The sequence below is a fragment of the Pithys albifrons genome, chromosome 15, assembly GCF_047495875.1.
Source record: "Pithys albifrons albifrons isolate INPA30051 chromosome 15, PitAlb_v1, whole genome shotgun sequence".
Lineage (NCBI taxonomy): Eukaryota > Metazoa > Chordata > Aves > Passeriformes > Thamnophilidae > Pithys > Pithys albifrons.
The window spans coordinates 9,651,005-9,663,349 of NC_092472.1; the positions used below are offsets into that span (position 1 = coordinate 9,651,005).

A 12,345-nucleotide genomic window follows, 5' to 3' on the forward strand; every position below is an offset into this window, starting at 1 on the left:
TCATGATAGAAAATGACAGGGGATTCCAAGCTGAAAATAACTGAGCAGCTACATATTCAAGCTCTGGCCAGAGTCCAGAACTGGTAAAGTAGGTTCATCACTGTGACTTTAGTTCATTTTTAGAGGAAGGAAGGAGACAGAGCAACTAAATGTTTATGTAGTTCCCAGGATGGGCTGCAGGAGCTCATCAAACTGTAGCAAAAGTGTTGCTGCTATCACTTTTAACTTTTCCTGATAGAAACAGGTGAAAACTGAGAAACAGAACAAAGCTCAGCATAGGCTGCAGAATTCACCTGAACTGCATTGCAGGTTCAGGGATGCTGGAACACTCAGAAATTTGGAGGTGACCTGCAGCCCCTCAGGCACTTTGATCCTTGTCTCTGTGAACTGGAGGATCGGAAACAGGGATACCCTGAGCTACTTTTGCTGCTGCTCTGTCATGTAATCATGGCTTAGCTGAGACATGGTGAGGGACTGCTTTTTAAGATACTGTCAGAGATCACCATTGAGAGCCCAAAGGGAACTTCTAGGTAAGGCCAAGCTAAAATGACAGTCCAGTTTCAAGAGCTGAAGGAAGTTTTAGGATGCTTGATCAGGTTAGGGACCCTACAGCCTCCCACTGCAGATCCTGGAACCATCACAGATCCATGCTGCCAACTTAAGTTTATTCCCAGCCCTGAGAAATGGGGCAATGTTTATCCTGGTGAATTCTGCTCTATCAGTTATCATCTGTCTGCCCTCAGCTGGCACAAATGCTGTGGTTTATGCTCTGGGTAGATCAGCAGCACACTTGGACACATCCTGGTTCTGCTCCAGGCTCAGCATCGCGCTGAGGTGGTGGGTAATGACCACACCACCATGGGCTGCCAAGGGCAGGAGTTCCAGGGGTCCCTCTCCATGCTTTCTTGAGGATCATGCACACACTGTACTGACCCTCAGCTGTGAAAGAAAAGAACACACATCTTGCTGAGGACACAGAACTAAAACCTAAAAGCATTTGAAAGCAAAAATAGCAGACCGAAAATTTAGCATTTATTTTTCTTTTCGTGACTGAGTGCCAGCAGATCAGGGCATGTGCTTTTTAAACAAGATATGCACGATATGGTAATAGAGCAGCTGGACAGATAGTCCAGCCAGCAGTCTCTGGTACTGGTGCCCACATGAGACCTGGAAATCAGTCCCTCGATGACTCCAACAAGGCTTTTCCAGGAACAGTATTTCCAGGCACAAATATAATACAAGGAAGGCTGCAGCTTGGAAAGGAAGGAGGGAAGAAGGAATTTGAAAAAACCACTGTGTTTCAGAGAGAGGAAGTGAGGATTTCTGAGGCGAGACCAGAAACAAGTCCGTGCAGAACCTGGCTCTGTGCAGAGGCACATGTGCCCACACCTGCAGCAATTTGGGGCTTTTTTCCTGCTGAGCAGTTTCTCCTGCTGCAGGTGAAATGTGGATACCAAGCTCCAGGCAAGGTGTGAACTGAAGCAACAGCTTCACAGAAGTCCCAAGTCAGTGGTGTACAAAGCCAGCACTGTCCCACAGCCTTGGCCTCATCCTCTGGGATTCTGTTGCAGGGTACGCTTCTTCCCAGATGTCCCTAAACTAATGAATCAACAGATACAGTTATACTTCTATAACAGTTGAATTTAGGACAAGAGGGAAGAGCAGGCAACAGTTCATCACCTGAGAATTCTGTCTGGAAGTGCCATTCCTGGGACACCAGGAGAAAAAGGTGGGCTGTCCTTGGCCAAGGCACTGTGGTGGGTCCCAAGGAGAAACCTGAAGAGTTGACTGGTTTAGGCAGAAGAGCCTGTTGAAAGATCAAATGGAGAGATAACTTGCTTCCTGCTGAAGGGCTGTTTGCTCTGAAAGTGTGTTTGTGAAGGGCTTTAGGTTTATTCTGGGCTATCAAGATGGGAAGCACTACAGATTCCAAGAGGACAGAAAGTTCAAGGCCACTTAAGCATAACAACCTGTCATTTGTCAAGGGTTCAGGTCTTTGGTGAGCTCAGCATAGCCCTCACCCACTGCAGTGAAAAAAACATGCCCAGATGGAGGGTGACATGGCACTGAGACATCGGCAGAAGTGGGTAAACTGTTGAGCACTGGTGTTGAGTGCCAAGAATATTTTTAGCACCCAGGACACAAGATGTTGAACAGACATTTGTCACGTGCCACTCACTAGTGATTTGCCACAGGGAGAGGCTCATTTTTGAGACAGTAACCCACGAAACACAGGGGTTTTTTTTAATGCTCTACTTTCTACTAATGTGAATTCCTTTCACCTGAAGTCTTTGTAGTTGTCTTACCTGTGCCATTGCATTAGTAGCATGTGAAAAAGGATGTAATTGTCCCATCCTCCCTGTCTCAGTCAAGGATCTCTTGCTTCACCAGTGTAATATATCTCATTTGTAACCTACAAGATCTCTGACTCATCTACACCTCCAAGTTATGCCTTTTCTATTCAAAACCAGATTTAAATTTTACAACATTATGCCATAAATCAGTGACATCAGAAACAATGAATTTAAACTCTGAGGTTATAAAAAAGTAACTCTGCATTAAAAATGAGACTAATAACAGAAAAGCAGTTTGAGGGACCTGGCAGGAGCTACGGTTGAAGGTCAGAGGAAGGTCTATGTCCAGCACTGGGTCAGTGATCTTTTTCTGTTTCTGCACTGCCTGAATGGATACCTTTAACCTTTCCAAAGCAGCTACCAAATGAGTCAACAACATCTAATCTGGGAAAAACAGCCAAATGTTAAGTAATATTAATTGCCTCTTTATATGACATGTGGTGAGCAGAGCAAAGTTCACCAGAGTATGGTGGGAATTCTCCCTGGGTGATTGTTCAAGGCCCATGTGTGTGTCTGTGCTCACACACACCTTCCCCAGAGAGCCTCCCTCATCACTGCTGATTTGTATTTCCATTTTGGCAGCACTGGGAAATTCACAGTGTTGTGTAAATCAGTCCTACAAACAATGACACCTCTGCATGTGCCTCTCAGACACTTCTCAGTCAAATTTAACCACTGCTCTGAAGCCACCACAGAAATTTAAACATCCCATGGACATCTATATTCAGCACACTGGGAAGGAATTTCCATTCAGGGAAACAGTCCATCTTCTCCTTTCCATTCCAAGATCTGAAAACAAGAAAGCTTTCAGAATAACAGAATCATTGAGGCTGGAAAAGACCTGCAAGATCATCCAGTCCAACCTTTGCCTCATCACCACCTTCTCAACTAGACCAGAGCACCAAGTGTCACATCCAGACATTTCTTGAACACAAAGAAGCTGTGATGTAGGACACAGGCTGGACAGCAAGGAAAGTAAGGACCAGGATAGGGTGAATTTTCAGGGAAGCTTCCTCCGAGTGTGCTCTGCAGTGGGAACTATTGACAAGCTTCAGAAACCAACCTAGACTTGTAGAGCAATCCTGTGTTGGTATGGGGATGGAAGGAAAGATTGGTGTGTGTTGTTTATCTCTTGATATCAAGAATTCAGGCATCACAAGCATCATTATGTTTCCTTCATTTTTTCCCCTGATCTTGGCACTTTTGATGTGTATATGATGGAATCTATGTGATGCCCACTCTCCTTTAACCAGCTCCCAGTGCTTCTCCACACCATCCCTTCACATAATAGTGGCACTGCACAGAGCCAGGCAGGGATGACCACTATCTTAAAAGTGTTTTCCTGAGAGCTGTACCCCTCTTTTTTTTTTCCTCTCAAGAGTCTCGAGAAAATTCAAGATCAACATAAACTTAGCAAGCCAGACTGCCTTTTTTTATCATCAATTCTGTTATTCTCTTCCCCTGCAGCTTGGAATTTCACAAGAGCAAGTTTGTTGAGAGGCCACCTCTTTTTCATTCCTATTCCTATGTCTCACTGTGGTCACTGAGGGTGAGTGGAACTCGCAGCACCACAGGGAACATTGAGAAAGGAATGGCAAGTGGAGGCCAGGAATGTCAGAGCTGGAAAACACCAACTCCCCTCATCCTGGACAAGCAATAGCTTCCTAGAGCAGCAATTTCAGAGCTCAGGTTGGCAGTGGTCACAGGGCTAAATAAATCAAAAAATGATTGTGCCTTTCCAGGTGGACAATGAAGATAAAATCATGGTTTGGGGATGTTTAGCTTTTTGTTGAACTTCAAGAGGAGGAAGGGTTCAAGGTAAACACATTCAATCAGCGTTAGAGATCTTTCTGTTGCTCTTTTATGAAACCAAAGGTCTGTATCTGAACAGGAGTTTCAAGAAATGAAGGATTCCTGTGGTGAAGGCTGAGAGGAAATTTAACAGTGTTTTATGGGCATTAACATATTATTTGCTTTTAAAACAACCATGACAAGACCAGAGGCTCAGATGAAATAGGGACTGGTCTGTTGTCAGGTCAGTAGTGGGTTTAGACTCTGAGTGTTTGATTCAGGGTTGAACAGCTCAGGAAATCACATTTCCATTCCTCTTACAAGCTTGTTCCACAGCCCTGTGCAGATCCCAGTTAGGAATTATTTCCTGGCATTCAGCTTACACTTTCCTTCAATTAGACATTTTATTTATCTTAGCTATACCCCTACTTCCTTTGCTCAGCGACACCCAGAAGTGGCACTTACCACAATCCCAGAATCACACTGAATCCTTTAGGTTGGAAAAGACCTCCAAGATCACAGAATCATCACCCTGTCAACCTGACCAGAGCACTGAGTGCCACATCGAATCGTTTGTTGACCACCTCCCAGGGCTGGGGACTCCACCACCTCCCGGGGCAGCCCCTTCCCATGCCTGACAACCCTTTCCATGAAGAAAGTCTTCCTGGTGTCCAACCTGAACCTCCTCAAGGACAGCTTGAGGTCATTTCCTCTTGTCCTGTCCCTTGTGCCCTGGGAGCAGAGCCTGACTCCCACTTGGCTCCCCCCTCCTATCAGGGAGTTGGAGAGTGTGAGAAGGTCTCCCCTGAGCTTCTTTTTCTCCAGCCTGTGGTGCTCTCTCACAACCATGGATAAAGACATCACAGGTGCTCCCAAGGCCATGTCCATGCTCTATTTTGGGTTAAAATTAAGAGCAGTTGGTCTAATTGATGTAAGCCAGGGATGGTCCCACGTGCCTGGAGCTGGCAGTGCAGCTGCGCTTCATCTCGACAGGACAATTTTGCTTTCAGCACAGCATTGCACCTGGGCAGGGAAATGAAGTATGATGGTTTCCAAAAGGATGGTGAATCTGTCTGGCTGAGTCACTCCCAGGCAGTTCTCACAGGTACCACTCACAGAAGCAGCTCCCTGATGCCCTGGAGTTAGCTGTTGGAGCTGATCTCAGCTAATCCCTAAACCCAGCTACACCCAGATACCAAAGCACAGCCTTTCTTACTGTTCTCACACCATTGACTGGTTTCTGTTAGGCTGGATTTAGCTTGGAGAGTGTTTGGTCTTGATTTTGAACAGTTTCACACAGGAGGAGTTCATAATATAAGAATTACAGTCTGGAAGTTGGCAAATCCTGTGGGGATTTGCACTGCTGCATAAATATGAATCAAGGCTAGACTGGGCACCAGACATACACAGCCTTTCTTCTGGGGACATTAGGAACCCAAACACGCTTTTTGAGTTGGTTTTTAACCTGGCATGTTCCAGAGCCTGTGGCTGATGTGGTGCCACAACCAGGGTTTTTCCAGGGATGTCATTTCCCATGCTCTTTTGCATCGCCTCTTGCACCCACTCCACTTCTGTTGTGCACTGTCCTCCCTTGATGCGACAATAATCTGCCTCTAAAGTCCAGCACCATTTAAAGATATGTCCTTATCAGATTTTCCCATGGTGGAAATAAATATCCCCTCCCCCCAGGGCCAGTGGTGATGCAGGGTCTGGCATGACACAGTGACAGATGCCAGCTGCAGGCTGATGGCACAGACAACACAGCTGCCTGCTCTGAGCATCCAGTCTTCTTCCCTCTCCAGGAGGAGAGCTAAGAACTGGGGGAACAGATCTGGGCACAAAAATCTCAATATTTATCTGAGATCTATACAGCTTTTCCCTCTGAAGCAAATCATGCCATTATTACTTCAGACATATTCACCTACTTTTCTTTTTGCAACTCCCCACAGAGCTCTTCCTTCCTTCCTCACTTGCTGAGCAAAGTGTGAAGGTGCAGCCACACTGTGCAAAAAAACACATATTCCCATTAAGAAAATTATGTATACTCACTCCACTTCACCCAGATCTGTACCACAGGCAAAGCTGCAGATGAACAGAGGTGTGAGAGAGAGGTAGGAAGCACAGGGGCAAATAAATTCCTTGGCTGTTCTTCATACCGTATTCTGCTCATTTAAATTTTATTAAAAAACAGTATTGCCTCCTAACCATGTGAAAGAGGGAGTGTGTCCGTTAAAGGAGCTCCACTCACCCAGTGTTCTTACATTGACTCACACCTCTGACTCACAAGCTCTCCAAGCATTTGTGCTTGAAGTGCTGATTTCAGCATTTGCTACCTTCCCTAGATAACTTGCAGGTGTGAACACCTCGTAGAGACATTTAAACCTCTTGAACTAAAAATGGCAGAGCTGAGAGTCAGAGGCCCCAGCTGAGACTTTCTTCAACCCCACTTACACATTCCTCTTGGGCAAGGGTGGGCAGAGAAGTCTGCCAGCCTTGCCTGCGCTCGAGACTGGACCGTTTGGGCTTTCACCATCTTTGTAGCCCTGCTTTAGATGCTCTCTAATAGCTTTAAATAATTTTTTTTATATTGTGGTGCCAAAACCTGCTCACAGCGGGGAGGCAGAGCTGGCCCCACACTGTCTGAGCTGCCACAGTCCCTGAACCAGCTGAGCTGCAGTTGATGCCCAGGTGATGAATCATGGCTGAAAGAGGAGGTTCCACAGCCCCAGACCAAAAAGGGGTGGACAGGTAGCTGAGAATAGCTACATCTTTCACTGCTCCCACATGCACAGCCCAAACAGAGGATTTGGGAATCCTGGGGTGTGGGGGCATCTCAACAAGTTGCTGCATATCAGCTGGGTGTTGATAGGCTGCTGTGAAGGCATATGTGTCAAACTGCATGGCCATGGCAAAAAATCTTGGCTTCATCTGTGCTTTGCTTCTCTACTGGTTGATTTGTAGAATCATAGAATCACAGAATAGTTTGAGTTGGAATGGACCTTAAAGACCTCCTCAAACCCCCTGCCATCCACCAGATCAAGTTGGTCAAAGCCTCTTAAAACATTGCAGGCAGCAGTTCCTGAGTGCCACTCTGTAGGCACACATTTTGAGAAAATTATTATTTTATGCCACCATTAATAAACTTTTCATAGCAGTTTCCATGTGACTTCCTTGGAGACTCCTGGGAAAGTGTCAGCAGTTTAATTTTATTTATTTGTGAACATAAGTCACATTTTCTAAAAAATTATTTAACCAACTCTGGACTCCCAGTTTCTCTCCCGACAAACATATATTCTGTAAGTGCAACTTTTCAATTGTTTTCCAAACTATCCTTCCCTGCACTCAGCTCCACTGACACCACAGAATGGCTGTGAGGTACCATTTTCTGAGATGCATCTGTACTCTGGTAGCTCACAGATCAGAAATTTAATAGATTTGGGTGCTAAATGCTAACATATAGTTGACTTCTTGTTACTTTTAGGACAGTAATGTAGAAAACAAGGTGTTCTGTATGTTGACTTTTAAAGTGGACTCATGTCCCTAAGAGATGTTGGTGCATTTGAAGACACAGCTCAGTGTCTTTCTCCTCTCTCCAGACTGCAGTTTCTCACGTGCTCACTTTGCAGCACTGACACAGGTTTTCAGCAGAACAAGATAATGTAGTTTTTCCCCTCTTAATTCTCTAACCTGGCTCCCAGCCACAAACAGCAACAAATAGACTGGGCGTAACATGGAGCTTTGAAGTCCCGAATCCCAATGACTTTGTTTTTGCAAAAGGCGCGTTTCCTTTTGTGCTGTTGGTGGGTTGCCTGGCGTCTTCCTGCAAGGCAGTGCAGTGCCCTTCACCCTGCAGGTTTCACATCAGTCTGCATACCCTCCCCTCCAACCCTGGGAATGTGCATCCCTAGGCTGCTCTTTACTGCAGTCAACTCACTCAAATGGAACCTGCTGCATTTTGCATCTTTTCAATGCTGCAATTCCCAGTTAAATCCTTGTTGGTTGTGGCAGTGTCCAAGGGGACTCCACATTAGATGACTCATTTCTCCCTCTGTGTTCTCCCAAGCTATTCCTTCCTTGGCTCTTGAACTTCCACCCTTCCATTGAGAACATTTAGCATCTGGTCCCGGCTTTGCTCTTTCCCGTCTTTCACACTGTTCTTTATAGTCCTTTTCCTGGATGGTACTCTCTCCTGCTCACCAGCGTGTTCTCTCTCAAGCCCTCTGCCTTCACTTGTACCTCGCCTCTGCCCTTTCAAATCCTTTCTGTGCTGCTTCCCACATGGATTGTCCTCTCATCAGGCACTGCCTCTGCTGCCAATTTGTATGTGTGGGAAAAAACCCCCACAAATCTAAAGTGAGAAATCCTCTGCATTACTGGGAGGGTTTTCACAAGGCCTGCTTTCTCTCTGTTCAAACAAATTGCTCCTCTCATCCTCCCATGAAGTGGGATACTAAACTCTGCCGTCTGTTCTCATGCCAGAAGCCAAAATTCTTCTCATTGCCTCTCCTGATTATTTTATAGCCAGGCAGCTGTATAATAAGCTCTGGGAACATTAGGCTCCAGGGAGAAATTTTGTGTCAATCTAAGGTACTTCACAAACAAATTATCAGGATGTATTTCCCCCATTTTACCTCTCCTCAGTTTTTGGGATGTATGTGTGATAGAGGCCTTAAAAAGAAGGCCTCCTGTTTGGTAACCGCTTTCTCCAGTGAAAAAAAAAGTCATCCTGGTGTTGGTTGGAATTTAAAGGAAGCAGACATCTCCCAAATATTTCTGATTGCCCCTGCCTGTTTTCCTTTAAAACAAGCCTCTTGCCCTCTCCTCTCTTGAGGCACTGACTATAAAAAGCTTTGAATGCCAGGCTCCTGGACTCATGTCCACAACTCAAGGAAGGTACCTACAGAGTTACTGTGTTCAACTTGAGCTCTTCAATTAGCTCAGCCATGAGAAGGCATAAAAGAACAGGAGTTATGTGATTAGTGATGTTTATTCCTGGGGAAATAGGAAGGAGGGGGGTTTCATAAGCTGTTCATGCTCTTTAAAGCTGGTGGAAATGATGCCTTGACATCAGCAAGTGGCAGAGGACTGAATCATACCCAGAGAGATACAAACTTACCCAGTCAAGGGCATGCACAGGCCGTTTGCCAGTGCCCCCCAGCCCCAATAGCAGCCTGTTGCTATTCCACATGGCCCTGGCACTGGACCTGCAGCCCTACACAGGGAGTAGCCAGCTCTGCCCAGTTCTCATAATTTACCAAAGGAACACCAGCCATGCATAAAATGTCTTGTCTTTTTCCTTGCATAGTTAATGGATTTCATCCAAATGAAGTGGTAGAGATAATTAGGAAGACATTGGGCAGCCCCACGTCCGCTGCTTGTTTTCCATCAAGCATCTTTCCTCACAAGTGGCATCACCTCCTTACCTGAGCAGCCCTAGCCCAGTGCCTCCTGCAGCCTCTTCCCTGCAAAACCTGCCTACTGTCACTTGAGGAAGGGAAAGAGTGAGCCCCGTGAACTAAGGGCTGCCAAGGGCCACCTGGATTGCTTACATATCTAATCTTCAAGAAAGAGCATGGACTCTGCTTTAGGAAGGCATGTTTTTGTAGATGAGAGCTCCCTGCTGTGTTACAGAGCATTTTCCAAAGCCCATTAGAGTCAATAGAAAAGCTCCTGCTGGTTTAGATAGACTTAGCAGGAGGCCTTATTAAAAGGGATTTCACAGTGAATCCTTAAAATTTTGCATATGTGTCTGACTTTCCAGGCAAGCTCAAGTCCTTTGAAGCACACTGAGTCTCACACTCTTGAATCTTGCACCTTTGCATTTCTGGGACAGAAAAAAAAAAAGAAGATTGAAGATTAGACCATAATATGATCCCACAAGTCTAAAGGCAAGCCCAGGAGGGGAAGCAGTAAGGAAATTATCCTGCTGCAACAGCTTTGACACTAAGCCTGCACAAGTACCTGCACAGTATTTCCAGTCTGAAATGCTTACTTGCTCTTCTCTCAGCTGCTCATGAACCATGCATGAACTGTAAGCTTCAGTTAAATACTTAGACAGGCATTTTATGGTCTTATGAGTCTCTCATGACAGGTTTAGCTTCAAAAATGAATTAACTTCCTTCAAAACTGTCAGGAATTTAGCAAAAGCCATGGAAGTGCCCCACTAGTTCCAGAAACTTCTTGAAGAGTCAAGTCCTTGCTGACTCGTATATATCCATCTTGGATGTCACACAAATGCATTCAGAACACAATTTTATTGCTGATCATCTAAAACTGATTTGACTCCTGAGCTTGGGCATATGATAGAGAGCTCCATGGTCCCAGGGCTGCCCAAGCTGTCTTATGGAGCCATCTTATTCAGCTTTCCAGGGCATTCCTGAGGCTGCTCAAACACTGAAGTCAACAGGAGATTTTGGAGGATGAAGGAATAAAGTAAAAGGCAGGGCAATAAGTAAGTCATATGAAGAGCAGCTGAGGGAGCTGGGGGTACTCAGCCTGGAGAGAGAGAGGCTCAGGGGAGATTATATCTCTCTCTCTCTCTCCCCAACTCCCTGACAGAAGGGGGGAGCCCAGTGGGGGTCAGGCTCTGCTCCCAGGAAACAAGGGACAGGACAAGAGGAAATGGCTTCAAGCTGTGCCAGGAGAGGTTCAAGTTGGACATCAGGATGAATTTCTTCATAGAAAGGGTTGTCAGGCATTGGAAGAGGCTGCCCAGGGTGGTGGTGGAGTCCCCATCCCTGGAAAGTGTTCAAGGACCAACTGGACATGGCACTCAGTGCTCTGGTCTGGTTGACAAGGTAGTGATCAGTCAAAGGCTGGACTCAATGATCTTTGAGGTTTTTTCCAATCTTAATGATGCTGTGAATCTAATTTGCTGTGCCTCAAATATAAACCAAGAACAGAGATTTTGGGCAAGAACAGAGCAGCTACTCCCCACTTGTTGCTGATGATGAACTCCAGAGCAGGAGGGGGTCTCAGCACAGGGTACAGCCTGAGCCAAGGATCTCTGCAGGCAAGGAGTTTGCTAATTTTTTCCCCACAGCAATCCTGGGGAGCAACAAAGCCCTGTTTAAAGCTGGCGGAAGCATTGCCGGCACCAGATTCTTCATAGAGGAAGGAAAATTCAGAACTTCACTAAAGGAAGAAAAAGCCCCATGAAAAGTTAAAGGTCTCTGCCAGGGGCTTTCAAGAGCACACAATGAGTCTCAGTTGCTCTGTAGTGATCTTCCTTTCCACTTGCGGGCAGACAGCTCTCTTCAGTGCCAGGACACTTCTGTTCCCTATTCAGAAAGTGCTGGTTGGAGTCCCAGGACTTGGAGCCATCTGTACTTGCTCAAAAGTTACAAATGAGGGCATGTCCTCAGCTACTGTATAAAAATCTCTTTGCCATGGGACTTCTCCTACAGTTGGATACTATCTCTATGGTGCATGCTCCAGGACATCCTCCAAAAGCTCGGGACTACTACAAGCAGGAGGCAGAACACAGAAATGACCGAATAGTCAAACTACAGGAAATCGGTTTCCATCATAACCTGGCCATGACCCAATGTGGCGGCTGTGGGCTCTGGAAATCAGAAGAAAGATGGCACCCTGCTACCCTGGGCTCTGCTGCTCCATCTGCTTCTGCAGGCTTCCACCACCTCTAGATTTAATATATAAACTTCTGTTACAGCAAAGCATTCTCTACCACTCCCTTGCTGAAATGCCTTATCGCCGGATGAGATGCAGGTCCCTGGCACATCCCACCTGGGACACCTCAAAAGCAGTTCCTGTTTGGCAGAGGCTGGAGGACAAAGCTGCTTCTGAGAACATCCCAGACGTCAGGAGGGCTGCTCTGCCAGTGGCTGACACTGCCACTTCGCTGAGGGAGGAAGGGGAATGGACATGGTGAATCACTGCACAGAGGACAAGACGCCACTTTTGGCAAACAGAACACAGCAGAAACTTAATTTTTAAAATGTTTGCCTTGTCCTGAGAACATTTGGGTCATGCAGTTATTAAAGAATACAGGCACAAATATTAAAGGGTTTTAATTAAGGGACACAGGCAGAAATTGGGTGCCTTACAGCAAAGTCAATTAACACTTACTAAAAGGCAATGTTATCTTAAAGACCCTTGGGAAATTACTTTGTTTATCCAATATAAAACATTAACACATGGTCTGTCTAACCATTGCCAGCTCAGGATCCTGCAGATTTCT

General features: G+C 45.8%; 1 long non-coding RNA gene across 1 annotated transcript; it reads right to left on the reverse strand.

Moving 5' to 3' along the window:
- Positions 1-1,244: 1,244 nt before the first annotated feature.
- LOC139679108 (uncharacterized) lies at positions 1,245-6,296 on the reverse strand. The gene is made up of 3 exons (XR_011699139.1): positions 6,195-6,296; positions 1,681-1,807; positions 1,245-1,599 (listed from the first exon to the last, which is right to left on the reverse strand). It is a non-coding gene; the product is annotated as an uncharacterized lncRNA (long non-coding RNA).
- Between the last annotated feature and the right edge of the window lie 6,049 nt (positions 6,297-12,345).